This window comes from Trachurus trachurus, assembly GCF_905171665.1.
Source record: "Trachurus trachurus genome assembly, chromosome: 10".
NCBI lineage: Eukaryota > Metazoa > Chordata > Actinopteri > Carangiformes > Carangidae > Trachurus > Trachurus trachurus.
In genome coordinates this window covers 28,472,062-28,487,633 of record NC_139894.1, presented here as the reverse complement: position 1 = coordinate 28,487,633, position 15,572 = coordinate 28,472,062, and positions in this window count along the sequence as shown.

Here is a 15,572-nt window from a genome sequence, read left to right as displayed (position 1 = left end):
TGGAGATTCAGAGAGACAGATAAAAACAACTGAGAGAAAAAAGTGAACAGTGGGTTGCCACGGTGGTAATCTCACTGCGGATATGGTTTGATTTGTGAAAACGGGAGCTTTAGAAAATGTGACAATTTGACAGTAGCCTGGGGTAAGCAGTATGGGACGGCCACACTTTTTTTTTTTTTTAAACTGGCTCCTTCCTTCTCCTTTCAGGATTTAAAAAAGGAAAAAGACCTGGTAACCTGTTATATAAGCCAGCAGCACCAAGTAAAGGGCTGGCACAGAGAGACCGGAGCATGTCCGTGTCGTGAGCAAAGGCAAAAAAAAAAACAAATTGAGGAAAATCGGCAAATCTTTTGCTGGTCTTTGCCTGTTTCTTCTGTCTAACTTGAAAGCACATGTACTGAGTGTAAAACATATAATAATGGGGTTTTGAATGGAATTGAGTTGCTGCTGCCTTAACACCAGGTTCTTGGTGGCCCTGGTGGTGCGGTGGTATAGTGGCTATACTTTCACATCCACATCCACAAAATGCTTCATGCAGCTAGTCCCTCTGGGACAACAGCAAATGAAATGACTTCCTACAATATTAAAAAAAAGAAAAGAAAAAGAAATGAAAACCACCATTGTGCAGCAATCTGTTAGTGTTGATGAAAATTACCAGCTCACAGGCGTTGGAATCAGGGTTCATTCTCTATGGAGTAAACTAACAAGTACATTTAGAAAGGTGGTGACTCTGCTGAAGCTCAATTTGAAAACTCACAAACTAGGAGTGAAAAACCATGAGAATTATTTCTTTCATCTTTTTCTTACACTATCAATACTGATTTGACTGGTTTGCACTGAGGCTTTAAGTGGACAGAGCTCTTTTATCCCTGGACCACTGACACTAATAAGGTAAATTGTAATTTAGGCAGTAGATTAAGGGACTCTGGATAAGCAGCAGCTTTCTCTATATTGTTTAGACGTGTCTCTGACTTGTCCTCCGTGTGGCAAAGGCATTCAGCTTAGAGTTGTTGGATGAGATCATCTATTCACACAAACTGATCCCATTCACTGTGTTGAACTTTCAACACCGTTGCAAACCAGCTAGATTATTTCTAGTCTGAGTCAAACTGCTCCATCTGGAGAAGTAAACTAAATCAGACCTATTAATGGATTATCAGCCTGTGTCTAAATTTAGGCATTGATGACTTTTAGCTCTTTAAAGGAATATTTCAACATTTTGGCAAATTTGCCTATGGCCATAATCCTTATAGTAGTTATGGGGTAGATTCGTTACCTTTAGTTGTCGGTGCAAACTGTTTGGAGATCAGCTGGGTAGACGTGAGCTCGGCATGGCGCACAATATTTCCGGGCTTTCCCTTCATCAAACTCATCAAATACACAATCCAACAACTCAATAATGGACCGTTATGAGACAGAGTTGTTTTATACATAACCGGAACTACATTCCCGACACGGCTGCTCGGCAGAGTGTCTTCAAAAGTGAAAGTAGTTCCGTATATTTGCTTCATGTGTCGTAATGTTACATAATCCTACGTTATTATCTCATAGCGTGGTGAATGTGCAGGTCACAACTTGTCCACAATAGCGTTTTGGAGTTGTTAGATTGTGTATTTAGTTTGATGAGGAAAACGTAGAAATACCATAAGCTTCTGTTGCGTTAGCTGAGCAGCTCGCATCTCTGCCCCACTGATCTCAAAACAGCTTGCACCTACGATTAAAAGTAATGAACCTACTCCTAAAACCATAGGGATTTTGGCAATAGGCAAATTTGCCAAAATGTTGAAATGTCTCTTTAACATACAGTCAGTGCTGTGTGTTCTACCCTGTAGAGACATGGCACGACACATGACAGAAAGGACGATAAGGCCGTTAAAGCGAGAAAGCTTCAGATCAACGTCCTTATTTGAACTCTAGCGAGAACACTAATGTCACAGTGATACCGCCGCAAAGGCTTCACTTCACACGCAAATAAGCGATATACATCTCTTCATTTGAATTAAGTATTGACAATTATGCCCTTCTAACTGGAGAACGTTTTTGACCCTTTAAACTCATGCAGTTACAATTAATTAAGAAAGATTTGACATAGCAGAGACTGCATGTGTCTCAGTTATTAATGTCAAATGGGTTTTGCCTTTCAAGTTTTAATTGAAAACGTGGAATTGCCCGACTTTCTAATTGTGGCTCTTGCGCTCCCATTACAAATGTGTGTGTGTGTGTGTGTGTGCGCAGGGGAGAGCTGCCACTGACTGCTAAGGGCTTCTCAATAACGTCATCTCCGCTGCATATTAATGTCGGTGATAAGTCAGACTGTTAATGTTGCCTCTTAAATAAAAAGGAGAGAAAAATCCACCCAAAATGTGAATTCAGGGAGTACAGTCTATATTTAGGACACATTTCTCCTCAGACTCTTTTACTCAGTTCAGTATTTCTGTCTATCAGTGGTGGACGGCCAATTTCAGTTTACTTACTCAGAAATATCACACCACGGGATCCAGAAATGCTTCAGGCACCTTGAATAAACCACTTGATGACGACGTGAAAATCCTTCAACTAATCAGACAGTCGTCGAGCAACTGTCAATGCAGCAACTCCAGGTTTTGTGTCATGATCACAAAGTGTACCATCGTGTGTTTGTGTGATAGGGATGTGAAGGGAAAAATCTTTGAGTTGTCGTAAAGAATAGAGAAATTGTATGCTGTATCTAGACCTTATTTAAACTAAGAAATCAAACGAGGCACTGCAATTTTGCACTTAAAAATATATTCTCTTGATGTGCTGCCTTACATTTGTCAGAGAACTGAAAAAATGTTTACAATAATTATGCACTTTATACATTTTCCTTAAAAGTTGAGTCTGGAGTTTTTTGCCCCAAAACAAACGCTAGACTTATACGAATGAAATCTGTCTTAATCATCACCTATGGGCTTCTAGTCCTGTGTGGTGGTGACTGTGTCTGGAATGCCCCCTCCCCCTGCCTGTATTTTGGTCATTTGCTTTGTTTCGTTGTGCACTGGGATGTTTCTGGGTGGAGAGCAAGAGAGTCAGTGTTTTCTCTCCAGCCAATGACAAAGCTCAAGTGAAGCTACGTGCAGCAGCGTAGGAGTGCTCAGGGCTGCTAGCCCCATTAGCTGTCCTGGATGTTAGCGAGGGCTAGCACGTCTCTCTCTCTCTCAGCAGCAGCAGTCAGCACCGCAAAGAAAAAGAAACAGTTCGAGTGAAGCACTGTAGCCACGGACGGATACCCGCACGTCACCGACAACTAGGCCTGGGACGATAATAAATTTTGCTGGACGATATATTGTCCCACAAATTATTGACGATAAACAATATTATTGACACATTTTTTGAGAACAAATTAACCACTAATATAATAATAATATTTCATAATAATGCAAGTAGACCCTTTTAAATGCGATAAACTTTTGTTTCTCATGAGTATTTTTTTTTTAACCATTGTAATTGGAATGACAAGAACTTATACTATATCCTAAATAAATAAAATAAACAAAAAATAATAAACAGTGCAGTGCAGCTCTTTTGTCCAATAACGTTACACACCTGAAGCTTCACTTTTCATTCAAACAAACTAATGTGACTTCCACAGATGTAAGATTTCATCAATGAGACTAGCATCTCCTAAAAAGTATTAAACCAGCCGGCGGTAAACCTCTAAAAACCTGCTGATAAGTTTTCTTAGTCGCTTTCTCCCCCAATGACGGAGGCTGACCGGCCCGTGAGCTGCTGCAGACTGTGGGAAGCCCCGCTCCTCCTGCTCGCTGCTACCACATTAGCTTCAAAAACGTCGGAGGAAATCTCCTAACAGGCGATATGTGGATAAACTGACCACAGACTGGGGATCTAAACTGTGACTTTCTGGCATGAAAAAATATTAAAACTTTAAAAAGTGACGTGTTAACAGCGCGGCAGCAAGAATTACGGTAAAATAGCTTTTAGCTGCTTAGCTTTACAGCTAGCGCTGCCGGTTGCTGCCAAATGCATTCTGGGAAACAAAGATCTTGGATGACTGAAAAGAGGGTTCACTCCGTTCATTCTGCAAAACAAACGGCCCAGGTGCTGAGACCGATGCACAGAGTGAAGCCTCTTGTCATCCTGCCTGGTTGGAGGAAAACAAATATGTGCGCATGCAGATGGCAATTTATCGAGGCCGGAAAAACTATCGAATTAATTTTCATTTATCGTGCGATTAATTGATTTATTGATTATCGTCCCAGGCCTACCGACAACTAAAGCCTCAAGTGGTAACAAGTATGAGGACTGTTGTGTTGAGCTAGTTCAATGCTAACTTCAGCTAGCGGTAGCTGTTAGCATCCGCCGCTAACCCCCTCTTCCCAGCTCACCACAACGGCCCTCCTCGTTGTCGGTGACGGCCGGGTATCGGAACCACGGCTCCAGCGCTTCACTCAGACTGTATTTCCTGTCCTTTGCGGTCGTGACAACTGCTGCTGTCAGGGGCGGGAGGCTACACAGTTGAGCCCGAGAGGAGGGGCCCAGTTTGAATGTTTTGTTTACAAACTGCAACAAACAAAACTCCAGACTCTACCTTTAATTTTTATAACTGCTCCAATTTCTGTCAGAGTGACGACTTATAAGAGATGAGTCACTTGGCATGTTGTACGGAGCAAAAAGCGTCTCAAACTAAAACACAGTGTAGGCCTGGGGACAGCTCTCCATTCCGACACACCTCCACTTCGACACCCCGCTGTTCCGAAATACCCCCAAAATACCCCCACTTCGAAACACCGCTACTCCGACACCCCCCACCCCGCAGCTGTCCACGTGACGTTGTTTACATTCTGCTTTGTGGCTTGTCTGTGAAACGTGCGCTGCTCAGGGACTGGGCAGATCTGTCCCACTTGCTTTCTCCCCGACTCCGTTGTTGGAGATCTCCACACAGTAAAAGAAATACACTTTTTTTTCTCCCCCCCTGCTCCGCTCGAGCGCGGCTAAAGCCGGCTTGAGCTCACAGAGGCGCGAGGCTGCTGCAGCCGCCGCTCGCGCTGACAGCTGACTGAGGGAGATGCTTTGGTTGGGCTTAGGCAATGAAGAAAGGAGTTGGTTAAGTTTAGTAAAAAGACCAGGTAGAGGCTAGACAGGCTAGAAGCATAATGAACATTATATGTCATTAATATGAAGTATTTGCTTGTTTTGCAGTTAATTATGCACATGATCCGTTTGACCCCAAAAAGGAAAAAAGGATCAATGCGCACTGCGCACTGGGGTTTCCCCCAATAGCCTTTTCGGAGTAGCGGGGTCTTTAGAAAAAATAGAAAACCCCGCTATTACGATGAATGGAAGTCTATTGTCGGAAAGGCGGGGCTTCGGAAAGGCGGGGTGTAACCTGTAGGCCTATGTTGAGACATTTTGTAACGATGATGTGCTAACAGTTTTCCTGGAGGAGACAGAGCGGGCCACATGCATTTGTTGATTGAAGAGCTTAGAAAGAACACTAACAGGATCCAAAATTACCCGGTATGACTTAACATATTAGCAAACACTTGCTTTCTTACACTAAAGCATCAAAGCTACACTTTGTCTGCAAACAGTTGCTCATGCAAGCACTTGCTGTGTTTGCAGGATGTGGGTGTGCGGCTGAGTAGCAGCACCTTCTATACTATTATCACATCATGTCACTTCTGTATCCACAACTTGTTTCTTCTGACCCCAGGTGGTGCAGAAAAAGCTGTTAATAATGTAATAACACCTGTTATGGACAGGTGACAGGTTCTTTTTATTTCTTTTGGTACCGTGTAAAACATATGATTTTATTCTGCTTTTTTCCATCACAACCTGAAAACCCATTGTTACATTTTCCCTTCATATCACCTTAAACTATGTTGCTTGTTGAAATATGCTACTGTATCCTCTTCCCTGCGATTGCTCTTTTATAAAGGTTGTGAACAGAGTCACTGCAACTCCTACAACAACTATAAACACCCTGAAATACATTCTGACAGGTTTTCAGGTTCACATGAAGGTGAAGCAATGCAGCCTAAATAATAATAATAATAATAAAAAAAACTGGAGCAGCTCTGTGTAAGTACAGAAAAAATGTAGATAAATAAAAGAGACAGTGAATGAGAGGGGGGAAAAAATGCCAATCATCTCCACCAAATTCTCATTTGCATATACAGCCTGTGTAAATGATCTCAGTAATGATCTGTTGATCTGAAACTGCTGTACATTAGACCTTTAACAACTCTGGAAAAACAACAAAAAAAAACACAGCTCATAAGCTCGTCTGACCACTTTGACTGTGTGTCACCGCATTATGCATGGTCTGCTAGCTCACTTTGCAGTCTGCTTTAATTGGCTGGCACTTTGTGGGAACTTTAACTTCATTTCCTTATTTTCTGTTTGAAGTCTACTAATTTCTCAAAGGAACAGAGTACGACTGTTTTCTTTGTGGAAAATTAAAATCTGAAAAAAAAAAAACTATCTCTTCTTTAATTCGACTAGTTTTGTTTTTGTCTTCATGTGGCTTCCTCTGTTGTCTGTCTACCCCTCTTCTAGAGTAACTCTCTTTCTTGTCTCACTTCAATTTTAGCTCCATAGCCCAATTATGACTGCTCGGCTAACTTCATATCTCGACTCTACACAAACCACTGGACTGGCAGCGGTGGTACTTTGAGAGATTGAAGGAAGAGGAAGAGTGGGTGAGAGAAAAATAGAGAGAGAAAGAAAGAAAAAGATTTAAAGTGACAGAGCAGCAGAGCAACAAAAACAGATGAGAGGAGAGAAACAAAGAAATGAGAAAGTTGAAGAGCTGCATTAGGGGAGATGAAAAGTGATTTACTGGTTCAGAGGGTGTTGTGGCCTCTGTTGGCTAGGAAATGGCATTGTGTTGCTAATACTGTGTGTATATGTGTGTGTGTTTTTTGGGGGAGGTGGCAGGACTATTTGTTTGTGGGGACAGGAAACGGCTTGTAGGGACCAAAACGCAGGACCTCACAAGCAGGCCTAGTTTGGGGATAAAGTGTTAGTGTCAGGGTTGTAATTTGAACCAGGTTTGCATTTACATGCAGTGTTTTTCTCAGTCTGATTGAAAACAATCGGATTAAATTAATCTTTTTTGAAATGCTAAATAAACCGATCCACATTCAATCCGCGAATACATGGCCCCGGCTGAAGCCGATAACTGCTGTGAGACCTACAGCTGGTGAGTGTTTTGGGACAGGGGTGGGGCTTACAACAGCAGCCGCTGCTGTTCCCACACTGGGAAAAGTTGCTAGATTTGTTGCTAGCTGCTTTTGGCAAAAAAAGAAAGAAAAAGTCGCCAGATTTAGCAAGAAAGTCACCAAGTTGGCAACACTGCTTTGACTTTCCTATTTCCTGTTTCCTATCTCCAGCGAACGTCAATAAGTGACTCCTATGTACTAGGATGTGCATGCACAGAAAGAACTCTGTCAACCGAATCCACTCTATTCAGCAGGATCTTTGGACCCATGTAAATGCAGCTACTGAGGGATCAGGTTCCAAATTTGTTAGTGTACAACAACATTCAGTGAGGAGTGACTGACAGCTTCCAACACAAACAGAAACTTTCATCAGCAGCAGTCAGTAGTCTGTCTCTTAGTTTTGTGCAAAATAGATGAAAAAGAGTCTGAAAATGTTGTGTTTCCAAAGGATTTTTATGATGATTCCCAACAGTCTGCAGCAGTTAAAGATTTGAAACTGAATTAATGGAAAAGCACCTAATGTCTCGCACAGTTGAAGCAGATCCTCAACTTGATTCCATCATAGACCTGAGAGAGACGTTGGCGGAAAATCACTGTTGAGCTTCAGCTACATCGTGATGTTTTTACTCGGATTTAGGGTAGCTTGTTGGTTTGTTGCTGTTAATGTTGTGTGGGTGTGTGCGTGCATGTGTCTGTGTGTGTGTGTGCACGCGTGACAAAGAGATAAGCCTCCTTTGGTCAGCAAAACAAATTAATACCTGATGGAAGGAGCGTTCTGCTACGGCCTATTTCTCACACACAGTGTGAACAGCCAGGTCCTGTGGCTGCTTTCATGTTGGAGATGATTCACTTAACACAGGATGAGTGGGGAATTCAACATAAACATTTGTAAGATGATAGAGGTGATTAAGTTGGAGTAAGGAGCTTGGGAAGCTAATGTCTGTGAGAGAAAATTTGAAATATCCTAAGAAGTTGTGTGTGGTTGAAGGCTGAGAGTCAGATGCTCCTCTCGTACAGATTCTACGGGAGACACTCATCTGTCCCTGCATTCCCTCTCAGGCACCTGCCAAGGCCTTGTTGCCTCCGTGGCAGATTTCAGAATGAGAGTAACAACTGATAACTTTCCACTCTACCTTGGAAGTGTATGTTTGTGTATTAGGCTTGTCACAATACCAGAATTTCAGTTGCCGATACCAATACCAGTGAATTTATATTTAGTGAATTGATGATCATTCGATACCACTATAAAAGAAAAGAAAAAAAACAAACCCATACACTTCTAAATTCTCCCTCTATACAGTTTCACACAACTCTTCAAGTACTTAAGCTCCACTTGGCTTCAACAGCTTCTCAAACTGCACAGCATTTTAAGCTCAAGAGTGAAAATGACACATTGTTTCTTATTCTAGCCCATATGGTTCGCATTCACAAACGTATGTTTTCACTCTGGTCCAAACGCCTCACCCCTGGCAGAGCGTCATGTTTCCACGATGAGTGACCGGAGAAAGACGAGCGCCACCTCATGTTCACACAAGCCCAAACTGGCAGCGATCACCGGGCAGTTGGAGCGAATTGAGGTCCAGCCGCTTTTGGCTGTAGCCGTGCACCGAGCCGCCCCAAGACCACGCACGAGTCGCACGTGTATCCCGCCCGCATCAATCTCGACAGGAATGAACCCGACCCGCCCATTTTTTGTGTGTTGGCATTGACTCGGTACCGAAGTATCGGTTCTCATGACAACCCTAATGTGTATGTTTACACCCAATAGCCAATAGAATACATCTACAACAGACACTGTGCATGTTGGTTCCTATGATAACCAAGGTTTGAGGTGACATCATGCACACTGCTGTATCAATGACTCCTGTTCTCCTTAATCAAGTCCAAATAAACTTTTCCAGCATAAGACATCCAGGACCCCGCTGTCTCTTCGCAGGTCTCAGAGAATTTCTCCCTAACAATATGAACTGTCAGGGACAGTGTATGAGTGTGTGTGTGTGTGTGTGAGAGAGAGAGTTTGTGTGTGCCCCTCTTAGAATGTGTTTTTGTGGACCTTCTCATATTATGCATATGCCTCTTGGTTTGTTTGTGTGTGTGTGTGATACTATGGTCATGCTAATCAGTGCTGTTTGGGACTTGCAGTGAGAGATATTCATCTGGACGTCGCTCTAATTATCTCCATGGTGATTTTCAGCAAGTGGTTCAGTTTCACTGTTTGGTGTGTGGCTTGATTGTGTATTTGTGTGTGTCTGGTGTGTGTGTGCGTAGCCTCTGTTGCTGCTCATTTTCCCCCTTTTTTTTCCCTCTCAGTATCTCTGATTAATGAGTTTCCAATCAACTGTGTCTGGACAGCAACACAAGTCCCCAAAATAAAGAATTCAGTGGAGAGTGGTGGTGATGCAACAGGAGGATGGAAGCAGAGGAGGAGGGGAGGGGAAAGTAAAGAGGAGGGACGTTGAGAGATGATAAGGCACTTTGTGAAGTGTAGACTTTAATGAACAATCTCACCTGGGGCGGAGGGGGATACCCAGAAAACAAAAAAAACACAGCAACGCCCAAATCCCTGGTTGTCATTAAAAGGCTTGTACTACAAACCAACCTCATACGTATACAATAACACTTGCACTCAATCTCAGTAGAAACTGAGCAAGCTGTGGAGTAAAAATACCAACAAGAAAAGGCTAAATGGCTAAATGGTGAAATGAGAATAAAGAAAAAACGCAGCATGACTCCCCATAGGACATTTTTGCAGCTGGATAACAACATTATATTATTTCTGCCTTGGAGAGTGCAGTCATTACTTGCATGACAAAAAAAGATGAAGATGAATGTATGGGGGTATGTGCATACAAAGGCCCTGGTGTGCTCACTCTGGCTATATAGAGTACTCACAACATTAGCCTGTATGAAAATCCTGCTCTTTCCTCAAAATAAAGCACATCCCTGTATGACACCATAGAACCACAAACTATAGAATATGTTTATAGATATTTTAAAAGCTGAGTAAAAACAATCATCAGACAGTGTAGTGTATGTATACCATGAATGGAATAAGTCAAAATGAGCATCTGTGTTTTTTTCTTTTTTCTTTTTATAACATCTATGCGCATCGAGAGTGAGTGAGAAACAGAGAAACAGCGGGTGCACACCAGATGATTGCCAACCGGCAAAAACTGAAACGAGACGGTTATAGAGAGGAAAAACACAGAATATACAATATATGTCCAAAAGACTTTGTCCCGTCGTCACGACGTGAGTGAGGAAGGATCGGATGGTCGCTCAGGTTTAGTGATGAGGAACTGTCACTGTCAGCTGCTCTAAACAGACACGTTACAAACTTTATTTTGAAGGGACAGATTAGATGTTGATTTCGTCAACAGTGACTTTGCACCCAAACATTAAGCATCGGGTGCTGTCTCATCCGGTACAATCGACCCCGCGTGGAGGCCGCCCTTCAGTTCGGCGTCTTTTCTATTTTTCACGCGAGCCGTGAGCGCCGTTGTCAAGCTGGATAGAACAGCTCGTACCAGACAGGAAGTCGGGCACAGAAAAGGCGAGAGAATCCGGTCAATGATGATTACCGGTAATGAAGTTGTTGCTTGTCCGTCTATAAATATTTGATGCTTGTCCGTCTATAAATATTTGTCAGTTGCGTCTGCACACGAGACACACACATACATCCATACATACATACAGAGCTAGAGACAGACCTGTGTGTGTCTGTGGAAAACCGAGTAGCCTACAGACGAGTGGTCGATGTTTGACCGGTGCAGAGAGAGCATGAAGCAGCTCCCTGTGTAACCAGCGCGCCCGCTCTGGACTGTGATAACTACTTTAATCAAAGCTACATTGTTGCGAGTTGGCTCCGGCAGAAGCTCTGCGCCGTGCACACTGTTTCAGCTGCCTATTTTGTCATAGTTTATCAACGTTTTTTCGTCATTCTTCATTAGGATAATGTTAGGCTAAGTTAATTTTGTGGTGGGGACAAAATTGTTCTTGACAAGAAGTGGTGGGGACATGTCCCCAGCGTAAATGACGCCTATGCCATGAATGTTTTCATTGATCAAGAACAAAAGTCAGAGGTTCAAAGACGATCAGATAGCGTCGTAGTTCCGACCATAAACGGCGATTCAGTGGCGTTATTCCCATGACCTGCCGGGCAGTTACCACTAAATAATAATAAAGACAAAACGATATAATAATCGAAAATGGACCCATTACCAAGTGTGGGTAACGTATTCATCCACAGAGACTTTTTTATAACCAAATACAAACTCCTCATTGTCCCTTTAACATTGCAGACGACTATCTCCCAAAGGAACTTCATTTTCCATAGTTTTCTTAAAGAATCATTGTTGTTTATTCCCTGTAATATTCTATCAAACTTGAAGTGACCAGAAAATGACTTGACATGAGTTACCAGAGGGAAAATGTGTTTTGATTTCAAGTAGAAATACTGTGCTGCAGTTCGAGGCAATGACTGTTTCCAAATATTTTCTCATTTTCTTTTGATTCTTTAAAAACGACCATTAAGACACCATACATGGTATGAAAGGCGATATATTAAGCCTGGATGACAGTTTTGCATACTGTGCTGCACTTAGCTCCTTCTCAGAGAAGAGTCAGTAGATTATTACTGTCCCATAGAAAGTAAATCCTCTCACAGGGAACATCCTACATGTTTGAAACAGGACAAGCACTTGATAAGACTGGATAAAAATAGATGGAGAGAGCGGAGGAGAGAAAAGTTTCAAAAGGGTCACACTGGTTTGATGATAACTTCACTCTTATCTTTGTATTTCAAAGAGGTTGTGTGGAAATGAAGCTGCTGTGATGCTTCTCCTCCTCCCCTCTTCTCACTGTTCCTCCTGTAAGCAGCAAATACCCTCAAATCTTAAAAGGCCTTGTATCGTCTCATAGGATCACACTTCTGTAATAATAATTAATTTTGGTAATTAAAGTTGGTTGTTATCTCAGACCTTTAGTGTTTATCACAAATTGCATAAAAAAAGAACCAGCCTATGCACATCACTGTATCTTCTGCTTAATTTTTTTTCTTTGATGGTCAAGGTAATTTGGAGATGCTTTTAAGGTCAAGGCCTGGCATTTATCTACCAGTTGCACCTACTGCATAAAGTATCTGTGTAACTCTAACTGATTTAGAGGTGGTGTAAAATGGCAGGGTTGAGGATATTTGTGGAAAGCCTTTGAAATAACCTGTAGCTCAGTAGGGAGGAGGATGAACAATAACATCTGGGAAACAAACATAATTCAGGAATGGTGAATTTGACATGACGGACCACTTTACTGCCATGCAACAGACCAGTGTGTTTACTGGGTCAGAGATTCACTACTTACATTGCACAGCTGTTTTGTAAGTAACATCTACAGTCCTTACTTACATCTACAGTCTTTACTTACAGTCATGTCCAGTTTGTCTTAAATGAGAGACATATTAGAATTAAAAAAAAATAGGTATTTGTAAGTTTTGCCATTGCTACATAGTGAACATTTGCTTTAAAGGGGACATATTATGGAAATATAGTAACTTTTTGAAGGCTCTTTATATGTTTGTCTTGCCCTCCGGCCCCCAAAATGTGAGAATTGACAAAAAATCTATAATTTTCAGGCTCCCTAGGTTGAAATCTATGTGGTTTACAAGCTGTTCCCTCGGTTGCCTTCCAATGATGTAATTAGTTATTCAAATTCTTTGCATAACCCCACCCCTACCTGGTACCAGTAGAAGGGGTGGGGCGGGGCAAGCAGTGATTCATTTGCATTTAAAGGGGCAGGCACTGAAACAAGTCATTCTGAACAGGGCTGTTTTGAGCGGATGAAAAGAGCTGTGATGTTTGATCCATGGGGTATCTTGACCGAAGCATGTCCCAGACATGTCTTTAAGACACCTGGGAACTATTTGAATTTGTGGAAAAGGGGCATGATATATCTCCTTTAAAGCAACATATGTAGTTTTTCGACCTTAAAACAATGTTTCTAAACTCATTGAAGTGATTAAAAAATGGCTAATAGGATGAATGGCGCCACCGCTGCAGCCTGAGCGGGGTCGCATCGACTGAAACTGAACTATGTAACTTCCCTGCGCAGGTAGGATCACCATGGTGAGCTCCAGAGACCGAGCTGCGGCAATGGCACTGGCGACAAATTCACATATAGGCTAACTGTGCTTCTCTGGGAAAGACACAGTAGCAGGGATTTGCTCTTCTCAACCAGAGTACCACTTAGCTACCGTGAATCCTGTTGCTTTAATAACTGTTAACTTACCAGTCTTACAAAGGGCTTCAGTCCGATCAAACTCTCTTTCTGTGGAAACAGTTTTTCAGTGAGTAAATTATTGAAGTTTGGTGAACGGGAATTTTTTTTCTACACTGGTAAGTAAACCGCTCGCATGTCGAAATTGCAAAACACAAAATTACACAGGTAATTCTGGTTAGATCATTCATTTCAGGGCTAATAATTTCATTATGTGTAATGACAGCTGTAACAGCTATACAGGCCACAATGTGTTCAGTTGCTGCAATAGTTTATCAAGAATCTTACCTCCACCTCATTGAACTCAACAAGCTCCCTGTTACTTTCCCTCTTATCATAAAGCTCTTATTATATAAACACTGCCACTACTTCCACTGTGTCAACATTTATCCTGCAGTCATTAACTTATGTAAGCCAGCTGATTAGAGTGTAGCACTTGAAGGTACTTGTGTGTAATATGTATATCATGAGAAAATCACACTTCCTTGTTAGACAGATGTACTTTCGGACTTGTCAACACTTGTTTCCACTCAAACTGCAGGTGTAAAGTTGTGAGTAACTGACATTAGTTAAGCATTTGTCAATATCAGCTGAACACCACTGCATGCAAACTCATAAACACCTCCATTAATAATCACTCCCCAAACATTAAACACCTCAATTAATATGAACACACTACATCCCTTATCTCCTGTTCCGTATTATCTCAGGTGGCCAGATTAATGTTTTGTGCTGAACCTATGCGCTGTTCCTCGCCTAATCCCTCCTATTAAATTCCAGTCTCCTTGTAAAAGGAAAAGCTATTACATTGTTAATGATGAGTCATGTGAGTAAAATCTTTAAAGTGCACAAATGTGTAATTTAGCATCGACAATGAAGTGCGGTAAAAGTCATAGGGAGGGTGTTGCAGGTATTTCCTGTTAGTCATAATTAGATACTGTAAACATGAATGCTGTAAAAAAAATAAATAAATAATAATGTACAGGATCTAAGATGTTTGAGCTTTAAAATTTAAATATATTTAGATGCATATATACGTGAAATAGGTGAACACAAGATAAAACACCAAATTGAAAGTTCAATTAAATTTGTAAATATGATTCAGATGGGATACTGATTAATGTGAAAATGTGCTGAAAGCTGCAGTAAACTTTAAATTAAAATTTAAACCTAATCTAGTTACATGCTTGATGTAACTAGAGTCCTGTTTTTTTAATCAGTGTAGAATGTGCATATGCTCGATTCTACGCTTTATCAGTTTCCTCCTGTGTGTCAGACTGTGTGTACATTTAAAACGACAAAAACACACCCCTGACCCTGCATATTATCAAACCATTAGGTGGAGAGGAATGACCCTAAGTTAACAGTTAAAGGAAGCCATTAGAGACACACGTTGCAACACTGCTGCAAACTCTGTGAAGAGAAGACACACTTAACATTCAGCCCTCTCTGCCCACAGTTCTTGGCAGCGATTCAAAAAGGTGAGGCTGCTCTGCTTTGTAGACACGATTAAAGCCGGAATTATGATTCTCTGCAGATGTAAACGTCCCCACGATCCTATAACATGTAAGTGTAGATCACAGAGGCTTGGAGAGGAGCTGACACACACACACAAACAGAAACACACCTGCAGAATCTCAGCTACTATGCATCATACAGACCTGCCTGTTAAGGAAGTTCAGCAGTTGATCCAAGTTCAGTCTGGAGGTGAGGTGAGACAGAGGTGAATACTTGTAAAACCATGTAAATGTCCAAGTAACCTCCTTCTGCACATTCCCATACACGCAGCCTTGGTAGAGTAAGCTCCTTTGTGCATAACCACATTCAACCACTTCCACTGATTCCCTGTAGGCTTCTTCTCCACACCTGTTTTAAACAACAAAAGTATGATAGAACTCCCCCCCCCAGGATTCACTCCTTGGCTGTGATGAATGAAACTCGGGCTGTTGAATCTGTTTCATGAGTACAGTTAAATACTCAAGTCATGTCCCTGGCTGCTCAGTTTGCTTATGATATGACCTGTAATATATATAGAAAACACCATAGGGATGTTAAAGGGATAGTTCAACATTTTGGCAAATTGGCCCATTTACATAATCC